General features: G+C 39.4%; 1 long non-coding RNA gene across 1 annotated transcript in view; it reads right to left on the bottom strand.

Annotated features, from left to right (window-relative positions):
• The window catches only part of LOC125122783 (uncharacterized), a 30,111-nt gene extending 8,395 nt beyond the window's left edge, over positions 1-21,716 (bottom strand). Inside the window, exon 1 of the long non-coding RNA XR_007133897.1 lies at positions 21,514-21,716. This is a non-coding gene — a long non-coding RNA (uncharacterized LOC125122783). The remainder of the gene's footprint in view (positions 1-21,513) is intronic.
• Positions 21,717-22,209: the final 493 nt, after the last annotated feature.

Below are 22,209 nucleotides of genomic sequence, written 5' to 3'. Positions count from 1 at the left end.
AGTGAGGAGATGGAAAAAGGTGTTTCATTTGAATGGAAATGATAGGAAAGTGGAAGTTGCAATACTCCTATCAGACAAAGTAGACTTTAAAACAAAGGGCATACAGGAAGATAAAGGACACTATTTAATAGGATCAGTTCAAGAAGAGGATCTTACAGCTCATCAATAGAACAGACTTGTGGTTGCCAAGGGGGAGATGGAGGGAATGGGAAGGACTGGAAGTTTGGGGCCAGTAGATGCAAACTAGTACATTTAGAATGAATAAGCAATGAGGTCCCACTGTGTAGCACAGGGAACTATATCCAGTCTCTTGGAATAGACCATGATGGAATAAAATATAAGAAAGGGACTGTATATATATATGTATGACTGGGTCACTGTGATGTACAGCATAAACTGGAACATTACTGTACATCAACTATACTTTAATTAAAAATTTAAAAAAATCCCCAAAGTTATGAACTGGCCCATACAAACCTCTGGCAAAACCTCTCCATAGGATCTGGAGGAATCTCCAAGGCCTACAAGGGGTGTCAGAGCCGAAATAGGGAATCAGCCTAAATTAAGGAATGATCTGATTGAAAAGAACACTCCTTTCATCATTGATGATTGATCTTTAGTTGAATAAAAAATAGTCTATTTTGTTAAGTCACTGAGATTTGGGGGTTTATTAACAGTAGCTAGCATTACCTTATTATCATATTATCTCATTTCAGGATTTTCACTCATCTGTTGGGTAAAATATACCCTGTTTTAATTTGCATTTCCCTGGACGCTAGTAAGGTGGGGCATGTTTTCATACTTTTTTGTTGAAGGCACTTAATATATCACCTCTCTTAATCTATAACAGTTTAGTAAGTTAGTTATTACAATAACAGTTTGAGTGTAAATATTTACCTTGACTCTCATTGCTAGTAAGTGATGAAGGCAGAATCTAAACCCAAGTCTGTCTGGTTCCAAAGTCATTTGAGGTGGGTGATGGGCAGGATAATTGGCAAAGGGCACGTTATGTTCAACAGAGCATTAGTTTTCAAACTTATATTTTCAGTCATAGACTCTGTTTTCTAAAGGAAATTTGTTTGTGGAGGCCTGATAGCACTGATGATGGTGATGATGACTGTGATAAAGAATAAAAAGATGATGATGACGATGAAGAAAAGCATCAGAGCCAAGGTTCTAGGTTGGGGTGAAAACCAGGACTTCCCATGGATAGAATGCTTATGTCCTACATTCTCTCATGCATTCATTCAAAAAGTATTTACTGGGGGGAGGGGGAGGGAGTGGGATGGACTGGGAATCTGGAGTTAATAGATGCAAACTATTGCCTTTGGAATGGATAAGCAATGAGATCCTGCTGTATAGCCCTAGGAACTATGTCTAGTCACTTATGATGGAGCATGATGGAGGATAACGTGAGAAAAAGAATGTATATATGTATGTGTGACTGGGTCACTTTGCTGTACAGTAGAAAATTGACAGAACATTGTAAACCAGCTATAATGGAGAAAATAAAAACCATTTAAAAAAAACCCCAAACTACTTATTGATCATCTCCTATGTTCCAGGTACTGCCCTAGGCACTTGAAACAACAAAGAACAAGACCAAATTTCTACCCCGTGCAGGGCTACTATGCTGCACTTTGTGTTATACATGAATGGTACCTCCTGGTACCATACAATGTACAATATAGTGATACTGACCCTTGGACCTTACCCTCTAGTGAAGAAGATAGCTAACAAACAGGTAGACAAATAAGTATAGACTGTTATATCAGGTGCTATATTAGTGCTATAAAAATAGAATGGCACAAGGGCTTTCCTGTTTATTCTCACCATGAAAAACCCAGGGGAGGAGTTCCCGTTGTGGCGCAGTGGTTAACGAATCCGACTAGGAACCATGAGGTTGCGGGTTCGGTCCCTGCCCTTGCTCAGTGGGTTAACGATCCGGGGTTGCCATGAGCTGTGGTGTAGGTTGCAGACGCGGCTCGGATCCCGCGTTGCTGTGGCTCTGGCGTAGGCCGGTGGCTACAGCTCCAATTCGACCCCTAGCCTGGGAACCTCCATATGCTGTGGGAATGGCCCAAGAAATAGCAAAAAGACCAAAAAAAAAAAAAAAAAAAACCAAACCAAAACAAAACAAAAAAACCCAGGGGAAGTTGAAAGCAGGAAGGACTATGGAAAGTGAGCAATGATGACATTTGCTGAGACTGCCATGCATTTTTTGCTGGACACAGGCTCATCTGGGCTTCCACAAGCATTAATTATACCCAGAGAAATTATTCTTGGCTTTAATTGGGATCACATGGAGAGTTTCTAAAACTACTGATGCTTAGATTTTACCTCAGGGGTTCTGATTTAATTGATCTTGGATGTTTCCTGGGCACTGGGACTTTGTAAAACCTCTGTTTTCTGAAAGACTAGAGAAGAGGAGCTGGGTTTAGATTCATCTTTGATGTTAGTATTCTCTTGGGCTTCCCTTCTTCCCACCTCCAGACATGCATAGAACCAGGGAATGGTTTACAGAAAGATTAGTAGGGTGTTGCTGTGACATCTGGTTTTGTTGTGACTGTGCTAAGTCACCAGTCACTTGAAAAGCTGCTATTAGAGCAGAATTCTCAAAAAGTTTTATTTACAGATGGCAAATTTCCATCTGTCTTACTCGCATCCCCATCATCTGCTTAATGTTAGATTGACATGTTTTTTCCTCTGTGTTGTGATAATGCCTTTTTCTGAATCAGAGAATATAAAAGAGTTTGTCACAATCACCCCTTCTTTGAGATCAAATCCTTGCTTCTCTACTTATCAAATGTATGGTTCTTTACTTATTAGACGTATGGTCCTTTATTCCTTCAACCATAAAATGGGAATGTTAATGTCTACCTGGAATTGCACCCACCAGGGGGGGTTAAGCAAGTCATGTAAAGCATGTGGTAGAATCCTTTACAAATATCAGTCTCTTCTCCATATTAATACTAAAATAATTATTGGGAGTAATGCATAGAATCCTCGAAAAATTCCCAATGAGAAAGACCTATGACTTGCTAGACCTCCCTGTATTTCTAATCCCACCCAAAGTCCTCAGTCCATGGTCCAAAGTCATGTTCTCCGATTTGCCTCCAAGTTTAGACCCCTTAGAACTGGAGCTAGAAGGATGGATATTGAAAGAATGTCTTTTTTTTTTTTTTCGGTCTTTTTGCCTTTTCTAGGGCTGCTCCCACAGCATATGGAGGTTCCCAGGTGAGGGGTCCAATCGGAGCTGTAGCTGCCAGCCTACACCAGAGCCACATAACATGGGATCTGAGCCGCATCTGTGATCTACACCACAACTCACAGCAACGCCGGATCCTTAACCCACTGAGCAAGGCCAGGGATCAAACCTGCAATCTCATGGTTCCTAGTCAGACTCATTAACCACTGAGCCATGACAGAAATTCCGAAAGAATGTCTTAATGTAGATGGTTTGAAGGTGGTGGGAGGTGGTGTGATGGGGAAGTAGGCAGCCAGGTGGGTTTTCTAAATATAAACCTTCACTCACTGAATCTGTTCAGCTCTCTGACCCAAGGCAAGTTATGTTGTGTCTGATTTGGGGTTTGGATGGGGTTGGATTGGCCCCTCTATGATTTCAGCCTCCCCCCAACTTTAGTGAGAGGCTGTAGCAGGAGGTTGTAGCACCACTAAGGATGACAGTTCACAGGTTTTAGTCAGCATGTCAGCTCTTTTTAAAATCTATTTCTGAACTCTGAGCAGAGTTCCAAAGCTGAATCTCAAGTTTCTACTCTCTTGTCTTCTCTCTGACAGCCTCTCCTACCAGGTGGGACAGTGGTTAAATTTTTTAAAGGAAGTGACTATATAGTCAATCCCCTCCACATCATTGCATCTTTTGTTCTGTACAGATGGTCCCCAAATCCTTGTAGCAAAAGGCTATGGGTCCCCAAAGCCAAGCCATGATCTGAGTGCCCATTTTTCCAAGATAAGGACACACAGGGCCTTACAAAACTCATTCCTTTCCTTGTGAATAGGCCACCCCTCTGAAGATTCAAGAAATTCTTCAGACCAGTATCTCCATTTTATGAGGTCCATATATCACAGCAACTACCAGTTGTCAAGAATCTGTGGGATGTGGCTGTGGCTATTCTGTAGTCTCCATATGAATGGAGTTTCCTTTTCTGGTTTCAATGGTTTTTGTTCATTTTGGTAGTTTCAGGAAGGTGAGTTTAGCAAATTCTCCCCTAGGCTGCCCCTTTCTGGGGCTGCTTTGAAAAAATAAGCAAAGCCCTCAATTTCTGCATAAGATGTCATCTCAAATGCCATAGATTTTTAAAAATTCTATCAGATCTTATTTTATTTCTATAGTATTTAGGGATCCTGTGGTTGCAAGTAACAGAAACCTCTATAGCTAGTTTCAACATAAGTAGAATTTTAACCTCAGGACCACAAAAGTGTGTTAGGGAACCTAAGGGCAGGGAGACAACTGAGCTGTAGTTGAGGCCAAGACCAGGATCTACACTGCTGTAGGGGGCTAGAAAGACTTTTCCTCAGCCTCACATTTTTTGGCTTCTGTTTGTTACTTCTCATAACAGGCTGGCTTTCTCTTAAGGCCACAGGGTAGAAAATGGCAAATGCCAATAGCTTCTGAGTTTATACCTCAGCTTAAGAAAGCAGGTGGATCAAAGTGAAATCTATTTGAGAATGACACTGTTGCTGGTTTAACTGGGTTCTGTTGGGAGGAAAGGTCTCATTCCTTACCTGTGAATATGTATCTCAGAAGAGAAATTAAAATTTGGAGTCAAGACTTTAGGGAAGAATGTTTCAAACATTCACTCATCTTCCCTCCCATTGTAGAAAGAGGGTACTTCTCTCCTGCTTCATGAATATAGGGACTAATTGGCTGTGGACCAATGGAATACAGGTGGAAGTGACAGTGTGCCGTTTCTGAGCTCAGGCTTTAGGCAACATGGTAAGTTTCCACTTGTCCTCTTAGCACTGAGACATCCACCATAATGATATGGCCTGAGTAGTCACTGCTCCTTTAGCCTCAGTGCCAAAACATAGACACATACAAAACCTTGACCAAACTTGAAGCCCAAAGCCATCCATCTAAGCACAGCTGAGTCCAAGCAAACCACATCAAATCTGTAGCCAACTCACACACTCGTGAGAGAGAAATAAATGTCTGTTGCTAGGAGCCACTGAGATCTTAGGTTTGTTTCTCTGCAGCAGTGGCTGGCAGATTCAGAAGGTAGCTGAAGTGAATCTTTATCTCAGAGAATAAATCATATGGATGAGCATGTGTTTAATAAACAAACTGAACTATTTCGAGTCCGCTTTTTGCTACTGGTAACAGCGTGCCTTTGGGAGATTTACTTAACATCTTTGAGTCTCAATTTTTCTCTTCTTAGAACATAAATAATAAAATCTACTTCACAGGACATGTGAAGATTAAGTGAGATGATGTTTGCAAGTTAAGCACACAACACATGGCAGACAAAACTGAAATATTTATTCTCTTTCTTCACTTTATTCCCACTGGGATTCCAATGGGTCTAAAAGCCTAAGGAAGGCATTTTAAAGAAAAGGATTTAAAGATGACACCCACCAAATCCAGGATGTGTGACAAAATCCAAAAATCTATAACATCAAGTTATCTCTAGTGGAATTCCAAACTTCTCTGGAAATTTTCATGTTTTGATTCTGTAAGTATTCTGCTTATTTCCCTTAGGATTTAGTATTTTTATGTTTCCAGCTATCTGAGCTATGAGAAGACTAAGAGGATTAGTTTTGTTCCCAAGTGGGCCAGTGTGACAGGGGAGCATCCCAACCCTGGGGTCAGTGTGCTGATAACACAAAGACTCCAAGAGAAAAACTGAAATTCAGCTTTCCCACCAGAAAAATTTCCTCATATTTTATCTGACTATCTATCTACCTACCTACCTATCATCTACCTACCTATTGTGTGTGTGTGTGTGTGTTTGCATATGTATTATTCAGGATCCAGTCAGGGAAGCAGAACCACTATGAATATTATGAGTTAAGGAATTTATATTGGAATTAAACCTACACAAAGGTGGGAGGAGCTTGGGACGTAAAGGTCCAGGAAGGGAAGTTGGAAAATCACAGAAAAATCTCTCACCGGGCTTCTTGGGGCACTGAACGGGGGCGGACTAGGCAGAGCTTACAGTGGAATTGGGAAGCCAGGCTGGCACCCCAGCTGCCAGAGTAGGGTTGCAAAGAGGAGGTAGAGTGGGTGTGAAAGGCTGCTTCCTCCATAGCTACTGCCTCTGAGATTGTAGCCAAGCATGGGAGAGTGGGGGAGAGGTGTGGGGAGGCCCAGGGCTGCTCTTGGTCAGCAGGGTCAGAAATCATTGCTGTTCTGAGGGAGCTTCCAAGAGATGCTGTTTCCATAGCTCTTTCTCCCTCAAGCCATGTTCCCACCACTGTGACCATAGGTCTTAGGCCCCTGCCTCCCACCAGGCCACCAGCTATTACCCAAATGCACCCTTGGTAGGGTACTGATTAGATTTCTTTGGGTAACACCAAGAAACCACCACATGGGGGAACCCTCTGGAAGGCCTTGTTTTACTGCATGTGTCAGTTTTCCTTCCCCCAGTGTCTCCCATTCCTACATGTGTCCACTCCTGGGATATTTACTGAGTGATAGGAATTGTCACCACAGCACCGCCCCCCTCAACAGTGGCTTCACATGGGGTTCCCGGGCATATTCTCATTGGAGACATGATCTCAGCAACCCTAGAATTCACCTCAGGCAAGGGCCATGTTCTTCCCGCAATTCCATTGTTTTGTTTTGATACTTAATCAAAAGCACATGATACATAATTGCACAAAAATCATCCTGACACTAGAGGGTCACTTCTCTTCAAGTAGAAAGTCATGGGAGAGAACAGTTTTCTGACCCATTCTGTTTTGGTTCTGAAAGGCTTTGCATAGCTCTTCTGATTTGCTCTTGCTCTTCATCTCCCCCTTTCCTCTCTTCTGGCTGCAAGGATCACACATTTATGAAGGCCTCCTTCCTTTTTCCTCAAAAGGCCAACTTGTTTTTCTGTCTGTCTTGTTTTCACATTCCAATGAGGGCAGACTTCAAAATCTAGAAATCATCTTTTTCAGTTTCTCTTTTCTCTCAGCAACAGGAGTCCCAACTATCTTGGCCTTAGGCACCCACATGCTTAGTCCCAGATTTTCACAAGCAGAGGTTCACCACCTCAGGTTGGCTGCCTCCAAAAGGACAACTAATCCACCCACTCTGTATTTCAGAGCCTGTACCATGGCAGAAGAGGAACACACCCAAACATTTAAAGCAGTTTAAGTGGACACAGGAAACAACAGTAAACACAGTGCAACAAAATATAATTTCGTAGAGGAATCAAAGTCTCTGGAATTGCACTGTCCAATATGGTAGCCACTAGCCAGAGGTTTAAGTTAATCGAAAAAATTTTAATGTTAATAATCTAAGGTCCTCAGTTGCACTAGCAATATTTAAGTGCTCAATAGTAACATGCGGCTAGGATAGAATATTTCCATACTGCAAAAGTTCTATGGAACAGCACTGCTCTACAATAAGCCTTTCTTATCTTGCCTAGAGATCTGTATTCCATCTCTATTGTGTTGTCTTGCATTATAAGAATCTCTAGACTGTTTTCCATAATGACTGCATAAACTTACAGTCGCCACCAAAAGTGTATGAGGATTACCTTTTCTCCGCATTCTTGACAACACTTGTTATTTCTTGTTTTTTTTTTTTTTTTTGATAATAGCCATCCTAACAGGTGTGAAGTGATATCTCATGGTGGCTTTAATTTGACTTTTCCTAATAATTAGTGATGTTGAACATTTTTTCATGTGCCTGTTGGCTGTCTGTATGCCTTATTTGGAAAATTGTCTATTAAGCTCCTCTGTTGATTTTTTAATCAGGTTGTTTTTAAATTGTTGTTGTTGAGTTGTAGGAGTAGTTTATACATCTGGGATATTAACTTTCATCATATACGTCATTTGCAAATAATCTTCTCTCATTTAGTAGGTTGTCTTTCAGTTATATTGATAGTTTCCTTTGTTGTGCAGAAGATTTTTAGTTTGATGTACTCCCATTTGTTTATTTTTGCTTTTGTTTCCCTTGCTTCAGGAGATGTATCTAGAAAGATGTTGCAAAGCCCTACTGCTATGTTTTCTTTTCAGAGTTTTATTATTTCAGGTCTTACATTCAAGTCTTTAATACACTTTCAATTAATTTTGTGTTTGGTGTGAAATAGTGGTCTAGTTTCCTTTTTTTGCATGTGGCCATCAAGTTTTCCCAATACCGTTTATTGAAGAAAGTATCCTTTCTCCATTGTATATTCTTTGCTTCTTGGTTGTAAATTAATTTCCCATATTTGATTTATTTCTGGATCTCAATTTTGTTCATTGATCTGTGTATCTGTTTTTAATGCCAATACCTTGCTGTTTTGATTGTTACAGTTTTGTGATATAGTTTGAATTCAGGGAGTGTGATACCTCCAGCCCTGTTCTTTTATCTCAAGATCGTTTTGGCTATTTAGAGTCTTTTGTTGTTTTACATATTTTAGAATTTTTTGCTCTACTTCTTTGAAAAATTTCTCTGGGATTTCTATAGGCATTGTATTGAATTCACAGATTGCTTTAGGCAATATGGACTTTTTTTTTTTTGTCTTTTTAGGGTTGCACCCATGGCATTTGGAAGTTCCCAGCCTAGGGGTTGAATCGTAGCTGCAGCTGCTGGCCTATGCCACAGCCACAGCAATGCCAGATCTGAGCCGTGTCTGTGACCTACATCACAGTTACACTGGATGTAGGCCGTGTCTGTGACCTACATCACAGTTACACTGGATGTACGTCACAGTAACACTGGATCCTTAACCCACTGAGCAAGGCCAAAGATTGAACCCTTATCCTCATGGATACTAGTCAGGTTCGTTACTGCTGAGCTACTACAGGAAATCCTGGACATCTCAACATGATGTTAATTCTTCCAGTCCATGAGTGTGGAATATCTTTCTATTTATTTGTAATTTTCTTCAGTTTCTTTCAATGATGTCTTATAGTTTTCAGTGTATAGGTCTTTTATTTCCTTGGTTAAATTTACTTCCTAGTTATTTTATTTTGTAGTTGTAAATGAAATTGTTTTCTTTTTCTTTTCTTTTTTCTCTTTTTAGGGCCGCCCCTGCAGCATATGGAAGTTCCCAGGCTAGGCATCGAATTGGAGTTACAGCTGCCAGCAACCTACACCACAGCTCATGGCAACACCGGATCCTTAACCCACTGAGTGAAGCCAAGGATTGAATGCATAACCTCATGGTTATTAGTCAGATTTGTTTCTGCTGTGCCACAGTGGGAACTCCTGTAATTGTTTTCTTAATTTTTCTTTCTGCTAGTTTATTGTTAGCATAGAGAAATACAATATATTTTTCGTATATTGTTTTTTTCTCGTACAGTGTTAGTGTATTCATTTATTATTTCCAATAGGTTTTTTGGTGGAGTCTTTATGATTTTAGTGTATAGTGTGTAGTGACAGCTTTAATTCTTCCCTTCTAATTTGAATGACTTTTATCTTTTCCCTGTCTAATTGCTCTGGCTAAGACTTCTAATACTCTGTTGAATAATAGTGATGAGAATGAATGTCTTGACTTTTTCCTGATCTTAGGGGAATAGCTTTCAATATTTCATCCTTGAGTATGACGTTAGCTGTGGGTTTGTCATAAATGGCCTTTCTTATGTTGAGATAGGTCCCTTATACACCCACTTTATTGAGAATTTTCAATTATAATGGGTGTTGAATGTTGTCAATGCTTTTCCCTCATCTATTGAGATGATCGTAAGGTTTTTATCCTTTGTTTTGTAAATGTGGTGTACTACATTGTTTGATTTGCAGATATTGAACCATTCTTGCATCTCTGGAATAAATCTCATTCGATCATGGTGTATGGGCCTTTCGATGTATTGTTGAATTTGGCTTGCTAGTGTTTTGTTTAGGGATTTTTTATCTATGCTCATCAGTGATATTAGTCTATAATTTTTTTTTTGTTGTTGTTTCTGGTTTTAGTATCAAAGTGATATTGAGTTAGGAAGTATTCCCTCCTCTTCAATTTTTTGAAATAGTTTGAGAAAGACAGATGTAAACTCTTCTTTGAATGTTTGGTAAAATTCACCTGTGAAGCCATCTCATTCTGGATTTTTGTTTCGGGGGAGCTTTTTGATGACTGTTTCGATGTCTGTATTTGTGATTGATTTATTGAGATTTTCTATTTCTTTAAGATTCAGTCTTAGAATGTTGTATGATTCTAAGAATGTGTCCATTTCTTCTAGGTTGTCCAATTTGTTGTCATATAGATTATCTCAGAATATTAGGTAGAATTCCCTTGCTATACAGCAGGTCCCTGTTGGCCAGTCATTCCAAATATCACAATGTGCATATGCCAATCTCAAACCTTCAGTCCACTCCCTGCCACCTGTCCACTTTGATAACCATAGTTGTTTTCAAAGTCTGTGAGTCTGTTTCTGTTCTGCAAATAACTTCATTTGTATTCTTTTTTTAGATTCCATGTAAAAGTGATATCATATGATGTTTGTCTTTCATTGTCTGACTTATTTCATTTAGTATGATAATCTCTAGGTCCACCTATGTTGTTGAAAATGGCATTATGTCATTCTTTTTATGGCCGAGTAATGTTTCATTCTTTATACACAGCACATCTTTATCCATTTGTTTGTCAATGGGCGTTTAGGTGGCTTCCATGTCTTGGCTATTGCAATGAATATTAGGATGCATGTATCTTTTCAAATTATGGTTTTCTCTGGATAGATGCCCCAAAGTGGGATTGCTGGATCATATGGTAGTTATATTTTTTGTTTTTTGAGGAGCCTTCATACTGTCCTTCATGGTGGTTGCACCAATTTATATTCCCAACCAGCAGTGTAAGAGGGTTGCGTTTTCTCCACCCCCTCTTCAGCATTTACTGCTTGTAAACTTTTTGAGGATGGTCATTCTGACTTGTGTGAGGTGGTACCTCATAGTAGTTTTGATTTGCATTTCTCTAGTAATTAGCGATGTTGAGCATTTTTCATGTGTCTTTTGGCCATCTGTCTGTTTTCTTTGGAGAAGTGTCTGCTTAGGTCTTGTGCCCATTTTTTAATTGGGTTGTTGGTTTTTTTGATGTTGAGTCATATGAATTGTTTGTATATTTTGGAGATTAATCCTTTTCAGTCACTTCATTTGAGAACATTTTTCCTCCGATTCTATGAGTTGTCTTTTTGTTTTGTTTATGGTTTCCTTTGCTGTGCAAAACCTTTTAAGTTAATTAGGTCCCATTTGTTTTTGTTTGTTTTTATTGTCATTACTCTAGGACGTGGATTTGAGAAGTATTGCTGTGAATTATGTCAAAGTGTTATGCCTATGTTTTCCTCTAAGAGATTTATAGTATCCAATTTTACATTTAGGTCATTGTGAGTTTATTTTTATGTATTATGTTAAAAAGTGTTCTAATTTCATTCTTTTACATGTAGCTGTCCAGTCATCCCAGCACCACTTATTGAAGAGACTGATTTTTCTCCATTGTATATTCTTGTCTACTTTGTCATAGATCAACTGACCATAGGCATGTGGGTTTATTTCTGGGCTTTCTATCCTATTCCTTTGATCTATATTTCTGTTTTTTTTTTAAAACTAGTACCATACTGTTCTGATGACTATAGCTTTGTGGTATAGTTTTAAGTCACAGAGCCTAATTCCTCCAGCTTCATTTTTATTTCTCAGGATTTCTTTGGCTATTTGGTGTCTTTTTTTTTTGTATTTCCAAACAAATTTAAAATATTTTATTCTAGTTCTGTGAAAAATGCCATCAGTTATTTGATAGAGATACCACTGAATCAGTAGATTGCCTTGGGGAGTATAGTCATTTTGACAGTATTGATTTTTCCAACCCAAGAACATGGTATATCTTTCCATTTGTTTGTGTCATCTTTGATTTCTTTAATCAGTGTCTTATAGTTTTCAGAGTATAAGTCTTTTGTCTCTTTAGGTAGGTTTATTCCTAGGTATTTTGTTCTTTTTGATGTGATGATAAATCAGAGATTGTTTACTTAACTTTTCCTGATCTTTCATTATTAGTGTACAGAAATACAATTGATTTCTGTGTATTAATTTTGTATCCTGAAACTTTGCCAAATTCATTGATGAGCTCTGTTTTCTGGTAGCATCTATAGGATTTTCTGTGTATAGTATTGTGTCATCTGCAAACAGTTTTACTTCTTTTCCAATTCATATTCTTATTATTTCTTGTTCTTCTCTGATTGCCATGGTAGGACTTCCAGAACTATGTTGAATAAAAGTGGTTAGAGTGGACATCATTGTCTTGTTCCTGATCTTGGCAGAAATTCTTTCAGCTCTTCACCATGGAAAATGATGTTAGCTGTGGGTTTGTCATATATGGCCTCTATTATGTTGAGGTAGGTTCCTTCTATGCTCACTTTCTGGAGGTTTTTTTTTTAAATCAGAAATGGGTGTTGGATTTTGTCAAAGGCTTTTTCCGCATCTATTGAGAGGATCATATGGTTTTTATTCTTCAGTTTGTTAATGTGGTGTATCACACTGAAAAATCCTTGCATCTCTGAGAAATATTCTACTTGATCATGATGTATGATCCTTTTAATGTATTTTTGGATTCAGTTTGCTAGTATTTTGTTGACAATTTTCCAGTCTATGTTCATCAGTGGTATTGGCCTGTAGTTTTCTTTTTTTGTGTGTGTGGTATTTTTGTCTGGTTTTAGTATCAGAATAATGGTGGCCTCCTAGAATGAGTTTGGGAGTGTTCCTTCCTCTACCATTTTTTTGGAAGAGTTTCAGAAGGATAGGTGTTAACTCTCTCCAATTGTTTGATAGAATTTGCCTCTGGAGCCATCCGGTCCTGGACTTTTGTTTGTTGGAAGTTTTAAAATCACTGTTCAATTTCAGTAATTGTGATTGGTCTGTTTGTCTTCTCTATTTCTTCCTGGTTTAGTCTTGGAAGATTGTACCTTTCTAGGAATTTGTCTGTTTTATCGTTCCAGGTTGTTCATTTTATTGGCATATAGTTGTTTGTAGTAGTCTCTAATGATTCTTTGTATTTCTATGATGTCCATTGTAACTTCTTTTTCATATCTAATTTTATTAATTTAAGCCCTCCCCTGCTTTTTTTTGGATAAGTCTGGCTAAGGATTTATCAATTTTGTTGATTTTTTACAAAGAACCAGCTTTTGGTTTCATTAATCTTTTCTGTCGTTTTCTTTATTTCTATTTCATTTATTTCTGCTCTTATCTTTATGATTTCTTTCCTTCTAGCAACATTGGATTTTGTTCTTCTTTCTCTAGTTGCTTTAGGTATAAAGTTAGGTTATTTGAGACTTTTTTGTTGTTGTTGTCTCCCAAGGTAAGCTTGTATTGCTATAAACTTCTCTCTCAGAACTGCTTTTTCTGTGTCCTATAGGTTTTTGATAGCTATGTTTTCATTTTCATTTGTTCCTAGGTATTGTTTTATTTCCTCTTTGATTTCTTCAGTGATCTACTGGTTGTTTAGTAGCATATTGTTTAGTATCCACGTTTTTGTGGGCTTTTTTTTTTGAAGTTTTTATCTTTTATTTTTTTTTTAATTTCACTTTTTCTTAGGGCCACACTGTGGCATATGAAGTTCCCAGGCTAGGGTCTAATCAGACCTGCACCTGCCAGCCTATGCCACAGCCACAGTAATGCCAGATCTAAGCTACATCTGCAGCCTACACCACAGATCACAGCAATGCTGGATCCTTAACACACTGAGCAAGGACAGGGATTGAACCTGCATCCTCATGGATACTAATTCAGTTTGTTACCACTGAGCCACAACAGGATCTCACAAAGTTTTTTTTTTCTTGTAGATGATTTTTATCTTATCACATTGTGCTTAGAAAAGATGTTTGATATTTTAGTTTTCTTAAATTTACCAAGGCTTGATTTGTGGCTCAGAATGTGATCTATCCTGGAGACTGTTCTGTGTGTGCTTGAGAAGAATATGTATACTGTTGCTTTTGGATGGAATATTCTATTTATATGTATTAAATCCATCTGGCCTAATGCATCATTTAAGGCCTGTGTTTTCTTGTTGATTTTCTGTCTGGATGATCTGTCCATTGGTGTAAGTGGAGTGTTAAAGTCCCCCACTATTATTTTGTTATTGTTGATTTCTCCTTTTAAGGCTGTTAGGTTGGGTGCATATATATTTACAATTGTTATATTTTCTTCTTGGATTGATCCTTTGATCATTATGCAGTGTCCTTCTTCATCTCTTGCAACATTCTTTATTTTAAGGTCTATTTTGTCTGATATGAGTATTGCTACCCCAGCTTTCTTTTGATTTCCATTTGCATGGAATTTTTTTTTTTGTCTTTTCTAGGGCCTCACCCATGGCATATGGAGTTTCCCAGGCTATGGGTCTAATAGGAGCTGTAGCTGCTGGCCTATGCCATAGCCACAGCAATGTGGGATCCAAACCATGTCTGCGACCTACACCACAGCTCATGGCATCACTGAATCCTTAACCCACTGAGTGAGGCCAGGGATCAAACCTGCAACTTCATATTTCCTAGTTGGATTCACTAACCACTGAGCCACAACGGGAACTCCATGGAATATCTTTTTCCATCATCTCGTTTTCTATTTGTATGTGTCCCTAGAACTGAAGTGAGTCTCTTGTAGATAGCGTATATATGGATCTTGCTTTTTTTATCCATTCAGCCAGTCTATGTCTTTTAATCGGAGCATTTAATCCATTTACATTTAAGGTAATTATTGACGAGTGGAGTATAGTCTCTGTTTCCTCTAGTCCTGTGGAGCTCCTGTGCTCAAACCCAGCCAACCTTCAATGTCAAATTCTCTTAATATTCCTCCTCCAAATGCCAGACCCCCAGGCTGGGGAAACTGACATGGTGTTTGGAACTCTCACTCCTGTGGGAGAGCCTTTGTTTTATAGTTATTTTTCTGTTTATGGGTTGCCCATCTGGCAGGTATGGAATTGCTTATATCACAAAAACACCCCTGCTACCATTTCGTTGCGGCTTCTCCTTTGTCTTTGGGTGTAGGATATCTTTTTTTTTTTTTTTTTTTTTGCTTTTTAGGGCCACACATGTGGCGTATGGATGTTCCCAGGCTAGGGGTCGAACTGGAGGTGTAGCTGCTGGCCTATGCCATAGCCACATCAATGCCACATCCGAGCCATGTCTGCGACCTACACCACAGCTCATGGGCCAGGGATCGAACCCAAATCCTCATGGATACTACTAGTTGGATTCATTACCACTGAGCCACAATGGGAACTCTGGATATCTTTTTTGGTAGCTTCAAGTCTGTTTTGTTGGTGGTTGTTTGGCAGTTAGTTGTGATTTTGGTGTTTTCATGAGAGGAGGTGAGCTTAAGTCCTACTCTGCCATCTTGTCTGGAATCTCTGGGATGTCACATTTTCATTTTCATTTGTCTTCAGGTAATTTTTGATTGTTCTAATTTCTTCACTGACTCAATATGTGTTCAGTAGCATGTTGTTCAGTGTCCATATATGTGATTTTTCTCCTTTTTGTTGTTGATTTCTAATTTCATACCACTGTGATTGGAAAAGCTGCTTGATATGACTTCAGTCTCCTTAAATGTATCGAGACTTGTTTTCTTTTCTCCAACAAATGGTCTATCCTTGAGGAATTGCCATGTGTATTCTGCTACATTTGGATGGAATTTTCTGTACTATTAAATCCACCTGGTCTAATATTTTATTTCAGGTTGCTATTTCCTTGTTGACTTTCTGTCTAGATGATATATCCATTGATGTAAGTGGGACGTTAAAGCCCCTACTATTATTATGTTGCTATCAATTTCTCCCTTTGGTTCTCTTAATAATTGTTTTATATATTTTGGTGCTCCAATGTTAGGTAACTTATCAGTTATGCCTCCTTGATAAATTGCCCTCCTTCATTATTTTATACTGTCCATTTTTGTCTCTTGTTACTGTAATGGCTTAAGGTCTATTTTATCTGACATGAGTATTTCTACATGTTCTTTCTTTTGGTTGTCATTTTCTTGGAGTATCATCTTCCATCCTTTCACTTTTAGCCTATGTCTCCTGGAAGCAGCATAAAGTTGGATCATGTTTTTAAATCATCCAGCCACTTTGTGTTTTTGATTGGTGGATCCAATCTATTTATATTTATGGTGGTTATTGATAGATGAGGATTTAGTACTACCAATTTTTTTGGTTTTGTTTTCTAGTTGCTTTATATCTCCATTTTCCTTGTGTTCCTGCCCCCCCCTTTTTGTCTTTTGTCTTTTTAGGGCCACACCCATGGCATATGGAGGTTCCCAGGCTAGGGGTCTAATCAGAGCTACAGCTGCCGGCCTATACCACAGCCACAGCAACGCCAGATCCGAGCTGAGTCTGTGACCTACACCACAGCTCACGATCAACGCTGGATCCTTAACCCACTGAGCGAGGCCAGGGATCAAACCCACAACCTCATGGTTCCTAGTCGGATTCGTTTCCGCTGCGCCAAGATGGGGAACTCCCCTGCCTGACATTTTGATTTGGTAGTTTTCTGCATTTGTCTCTTTTTGTATGTTTGTTTTGTTTCAGGTCTATGTTTATGTTTTGCAGTTACTCTAAGATATAAATGAGATGTATAAAATGTCTCATAGATAAAATAGTTCTTTCCCTGCTGAGACCATGTGATTTTAAATTACCTATATGACTTTTGTTCTTTTCCACTTCCCCTTTTGTGTTTTTATCATATCAAACTGAAATAGCTATAGTTATTTTCCTGCTTTCTTTTTTTCTCCTTTAACATTTACGCTATAATACAGTGTTTAAAAATCTATCATGATAAAGGGTTTCAATTTTCTGGTTCTATCACCTTGTTCAAAGTTTTGTGTACTTTTGTCATATTGTTTCTGATAGAAGAGCTCCTTCCAATATATTTTTGTGAGTCAGGTCTAGTTTTGTTGAAACTCCCTTACCTTTTGTTTGCCTGAGAAACTCTTTATTTCACATTTATATGTAAATGATAAGTGGATAGAATATTCTTGGGTGACAGTTTTTCATCTTTCAGTACTCTGAGAATCTTATTCCACTCCCTCCTGGCTTGTAGGGTTTTTGCTGAGAAATCTGCTGCTAGTCTAATTGGGTTTCTTTGTAGTTTACTATCCCTTTTTTCCCCTTTAAAATTCTTTGCTGTTGACTTTTTGTGTGTGTGAGTGTCTTTTTTGCCATTTCTTGGGCCGCTCCCGTGGCACATGGAGGTTCCCAGGCTAGGGGTTAAGTCAGAGCTGTAGCCGCTGGCCTACACCCCAGAGTCACAGCAATGTGGGATCCGAGCTGCGTCTGTGGCCTATACCCCAGCTCATGGCAATGCCAGATCCTTAACCCACTGAGCAAGGCCAGGGATTGAACCCGCAGCCTCATGGTTCCTAGTCGGATTTGTTAACCACTGAGCCATGATGGGAACTCCTGCTGTTGACTTTTGACAATTTTAATATTATGTGTCTTGGAGAAGGTCTTTTTCTATTGAGATCTTCTATTGGCTTTATGGACTTGTATATCCAGTTCCTTCCCCAGATCTGGGAAATTCTCAAGTATTAGTTCTTTAAATAAACTCTCTGTTCCCTTCTCTTTTCCCATTAGGTAATGGGTAATACCCATTACCCTAATGTTACCCTTCTTTAAAAAGTCAGGTAGCTCTTGGAGAATTTCCTCATTTTAAAAATATCTTATTTCTTATTTTCAACGGGCATATGAAAAGATGTTCAACATCACTAAGCATGAGGGAAATGCAAATCAAAATCACAAAGAGATATCACTTCATACCTATAAGAATGGCTATCACCTAAAAGAACACGAATAAGAAGTGTTGGTGAGGATGTGGAGAAAAGGGAACTCTTGCACACTGCTGGAAACAACCCAAGTCATCATCAACAGATGAATGGCTAAAGAAGATGTGGGGTGTGTGTGAGTGTATGTGTGTGTGTGTATATATATATGGAGAGAGAGAGTGTCTGTGTATATATGTATACACATATATATGCATACATACACACACACATATATTTATATGCCACACACAATGGAATACTACTCAGCCAAAAAAACCGAAATCTTGCCATTTGCAGCAATATGGATGGACTTGGAGGGTATTATGCTACATGAAATAAGTCAGAGAAAGATAAACACTCTGACATCACTTACACATGGAATCTAAAAAATACAACAAACTAGTGAAGAAAACAAAAAAGAAGCAGACTCAGTGATAAAGAGGCCTAGTGCTTAACCGTGGGAAAAAGGAAGGGGGAAGAAACATTATAGGGTTAGGGAGAAAAAAAGTTATTATGAGATTATATGAAATCATGTGTGTGAAGCTTCTGAAAATTGTAAGGCACTATAGAATCTAAAGAATCTTTTGTTCAATAAAATTTTAAAAAGAATAATGCATTTTATAACTAAAAAAAGGACAAGGAATATTAATATATATATAACATATTTATCAAATACATATTTAGCAAAGATTTGAAACCCTCACAGCCTATATACAAATCAAATGAATAGCCATTTTTTGGAATCTTGTGAACAATATATTATCTTTTTTTTCTTTCTTTCTTTTTTTTTTTGGTCTTTTTAAGGCATATGGAAGTTTTCAGGCTAGGGGTCAAATCAGAGCCATAGTCGCTGGCCTATGCCAGAGCCACAGCACTGCCAAATCCGAGCCACATCGGTGACCTACTTTGCAGCTTGCAGCAGTGCTGGATCCTTAACCCATGGAGCAAAGCCAGGGATCAAACCTTCATCCTCATGAATACTAGTCGGGTTCTTAAACTGATGAGCCACGACAGGAACTCCAACATTACCATTTATTTATTATTTTTATTTTTATTTTTTTGTCTTTTTGCCTTTTCTAGAGCCGCTTCCACAGCATATGGAGATTCCCAGGCTAGGGGTCTAATCAGAGCTGTAGCCACCTGCCTACGCCGGAGCCACAGAAACGTGGGATCCGAGCCGCGTCTGCAACCTACACCACAGCTCACAGCAACGCCAGATCCTTAACTCACTCAGCAAGGCCAGGGATCGAACCTGCAACCTCATGGTTCCTAGTTGGATTCGTTAACCACTGTGCTGTGACGGGAACTCCAACATTACCATTTTAAAAAAATCTTATTTCTGTTTCCTCTTCTACTTCTATAATTTTTAGATTACTGTATTTTAGTTTATTAATTCTCTCTTCTAAATGGTCTGATCTATTTCTAATGCTTCCCAATGCATTATTGATCACATTATTTATTTATTTTTGATTTTTAGGGCTACACTAACAGCATATGGAAATTCCCAGGCTAGGGGTCCAATCAGAGGTACAGCTGCCGGCCTACGCCGCAGCCACAGCAACACCAGATCCAAGCCGCATCTGCGACCTACATCACAGCTCAGGGCAACATCAGATCCTTAACCCACTGAGCGAGGCCAGGGATTGAACCCGCAACCACATGGTTCCTAGTCAGATTCGTTTCTACTGGGCCATGATGGGAACTCCTTGATCACATTTATTGAGTTATTTAGCTTCAGAATTTCTGTTTGGTTCTTTTTTTTTTTTTTAAGTTTCAATCTCTTTGGTAAAATATTCCTTCTATTCATTAATTTTACCCCTGAGCTCATTAAACTGCCTTTTTGAGTTTTCTTATAGCCTGCTGAGTTTCTTTATGACAACTATTTATACTCTCTATCAGTTAGATTGCAACATTCTGTGAATTTAGTTTGGCTTCTAGAGAACAGTCATTTTCTTTTTGTGGTATAGTGTTACTGTGGTTCTTCATGGTGCTTTGAATGGATTGTTCTGCTGTGGGCACATTGAAAATGAGAAGTTAGACTCCTTTCTTTTGTTTCCCAGTGGGTGGCACTATAACCCAAGTTTTCGGTTTCTCTTACCTGGCTGCAACTTTAGAGAGCTGGCACTTTCTGTAGCCTCTCCCATCCCTGTAAGAGGTTTGACTCATAGCTTCATGCCTTCCTTATCAAGCATTGCGCCTCTGAGATTGGTGCTAACTTGCTTCTGCCAGAGCCACTGTCATCACCAGGATGGTGGACTTTTCCCTCTCATCTAGGATCCCCTGAGTCAAAGGCTCCTCCACCACTGCTGGGGGTGGGGGTGGCAAATACAGTTGTGCAGGTTCCTCTACCGTTTTGTGTTGTAAGGTTTGTGGGCTCCACCACTGCAGATGAGGGGCGTGGGAGTGTGGGCCGGGGTGGAAGGACAGAGTTCCAAGCCCCACTGCCACTTCTGCCCAGTTACCTTTGGCCATGGGCACCCTTCAACCAGGACGCTGGAGTCACATACCTCTATCCGGTTCTCAGAAGCTGGAGGCTCTGCTTCTGTTGTAAGAGGGTCAGGATTTCAGGCACCCCTCTGCTCTGTTCTGCCTCCTCTATGTATTCAAGTCCACCAGCCTTTAGAAGTACAAATATGGGAATTCTCCAGAGTCCTGGTGTGTTGGGCAGAAACTTATTTGTGGAGTTGTGGATGTTTTACTGGTTATAGATTGAAGGAGATAGAGAAAGTTAGCTTTCCATGCTGCCCCTTTGCTGATGTCACTCTCCTAGTAAGTTTAAATGAAGATAAACGTGAATGTGTGATGGGAAAATCCCAATGTTCTTCAAGGAATGTGTTTATTTTCCTATTCAGTAAATAATCATAATAGAGAGAGGCTTAGAAGATAAATGTTCCAGCACTAAATCTACTAACTAGCATAAACTGTGTACATGACTACACCATGAATCAGTTCTCAGGAAACATGTATACTACAGGTGGCAGGAGCAGAATGTCACTATTGCAAGCCTTCCCTAGTGTTTCTCTCATCTGGGTTTCCTCCCCTGCCCCTTTTCATAGGCTACTGATACAGTGTGCTAACATTTTTGTTTTACTTCATAGTGGTTCCCAGATGTTTTCATTCTTGGGTTTCCTCCCATGGCGTGTGAGAGGTGACATTTCATGGCCTCTGCAGCTGGAGCAGGTCTTCTCCCTGCTCCTATCAAGGGTGACTGCCGCATCCCAACGTCTTTGAAGTGTTACTAGCATCTCTTGAAAAGGCATCAGAGTGATCCTATCAATTGCCCAAGCAGCTGGCAGGAAAACAAGTAGAAACAAAATAAGCGCTTCCTGAAGACAAGCAAGGTCTTCAACTATACATTCCTTTAACTCCTAAAACTATTATTTTAGCCACGGCCTCTCTGTGTGAGAATGTTTCCAAAATGGCAGAGAAAAGGAAGGGGCTGCCTCATGGAAATGGCCGAGCTGGATTCTGCAGACTGCCTTCGTAATGGGGTGGCCAAAGGTTTTCCGAATCAGTGGGTACAGCCTATGCAAGACGGTTCAGAAAGCAGAGCGAATCCAGGGCAAGGAGCTGGGAGGAGCAGGTCCTGTCCTGACACTGCCTTTTCTGCAAAGTGGATCTGGGCAGTTCCTTACCTTCTCTGAGACTCAGGAGGAAGTGGAGATCACACTCAGGGCTCTAGCGACCTTCCACAGTTGTGCTTCTTGGACTGTAAACATCATTTGTTGATTATGTGCTGAAGAAAAGCACCATCCTTTCCTCTCTGCTTCCTTGGATGTGTCTGAAGCCTAAATGAGAACCACATATGTGACAGAATGTTTTTCCTAAAGCAGTTATTTCCTAGTTACCCCAGTTAAACTTAGCTCTGTATTCTTTTTTTGTTTTTTTTTTTTTTTTTTTTTTTTTTTTTTTTTTTTTTTTTTTTTTTTTTGCTTTTTAGGGCTGCACCTGTAGCATATGGAGGTTCCCAGGCTAGGAGTCAAATTGGAGTTGTAGCCGCTGGCCTACACCACAGCCACAGCAACACAGGATCTGAGCCGTGTCTGCAACCTACACCACAGCTCATGGCAACCCAGTGAGTGAGGCCAGGGATCGAACCTGCATCCTCATGGATGCTAGTCAGATTCGTTAACTGCTGAGCCATGAGGGGAACTCCTAGCTCTGTATTCTTTATGGCCAAACAGGTAAATAGAGTAACTCAAGTATTTATATATTTACCTTTATATCTAGTTGTAGAATGAAGATTCTGGTTAATTTTTTAAAGTGAGGATGAGACTGAGTAAAGGGGTACTGGGGCCTAATGAAATGTAGTGAAAATGGAATTCATTAAT

This window comes from Phacochoerus africanus, chromosome 3 (assembly GCF_016906955.1).
Source record: "Phacochoerus africanus isolate WHEZ1 chromosome 3, ROS_Pafr_v1, whole genome shotgun sequence".
Taxonomy (NCBI): Eukaryota; Metazoa; Chordata; class Mammalia; order Artiodactyla; family Suidae; genus Phacochoerus; species Phacochoerus africanus.
Note: the sequence above shows the minus strand (reverse complement) of the source record. Positions and strands in the feature narration are given on the sequence as shown.